At 36.7% G+C, this 619-nt stretch overlaps 1 pseudogene; it reads right to left on the bottom strand.

Annotated features, from left to right (window-relative positions):
• Nucleotides 1-286: 286 nt before the first annotated feature.
• Nucleotides 287-385, bottom strand: LOC132301866 (small nucleolar RNA R71; annotated as a pseudogene).
• Between the last annotated feature and the right edge of the window lie 234 nt (nt 386-619).

Raw genomic sequence — 619 nt, 5'->3', positions numbered from 1 at the left:
TGCCCCCATTTAGTGCACAAACTATTCAAATGCTTCCAAACTATCATGGACTTCTTAGTGAAGAACCTTTTAAGCATTTGGATGAATTTCTTGAGGTGTGTTCCACCGTCAAATACACGGACATGTCGGAGGAAGTTTTAAGACTTAAACTTTTTCCTTTCACCCTTAAGGACAAGGAAAAATATTGGTTTAACAATCTTAGGCCTTTTTCGATAACTTCTTAGGCGGAAATTCAACAAGAGTTCTTGAAAAAGTACTATCCGGTTTCTAAGATCAATGCCATGAGAACTTCAATTAGAGAATTTTCTCAAGGGGATGGGGAAATGTTTCATGAGGCATGGGAAAGGTTTAATGATTTGCTTAGAAAGTGCCTTCATCATGACATACCTAAGTGGCAACTAGTTCAATATTTCTTTGAAAGTTTACCGGATAATCACAAGGGTAGGGTTGATGCATCCATGGGTGGTTCTTATTTTGATAAACGTAAAAATGATGTATAGCAATTGTATGAAAGTATGAGTGAAAATTCCATGCATAGGTAATTTTCTTCTAAAAATGGTAGAAACCTAGGTGGAAGGAAGAATGTCGGCTTGTATCAAGCTGACAACTCGATGATATA

This window comes from Cornus florida, unplaced genomic scaffold (genome assembly GCF_030987335.1).
Source record: "Cornus florida cultivar Cherokee Brave unplaced genomic scaffold, ASM3098733v1 CherokeeBrave_3.0.0_Hap2_Chr03, whole genome shotgun sequence".
NCBI lineage: Eukaryota > Viridiplantae > Streptophyta > Magnoliopsida > Cornales > Cornaceae > Cornus > Cornus florida.
This window is presented reverse-complemented; position numbering and strand designations above follow the sequence as displayed.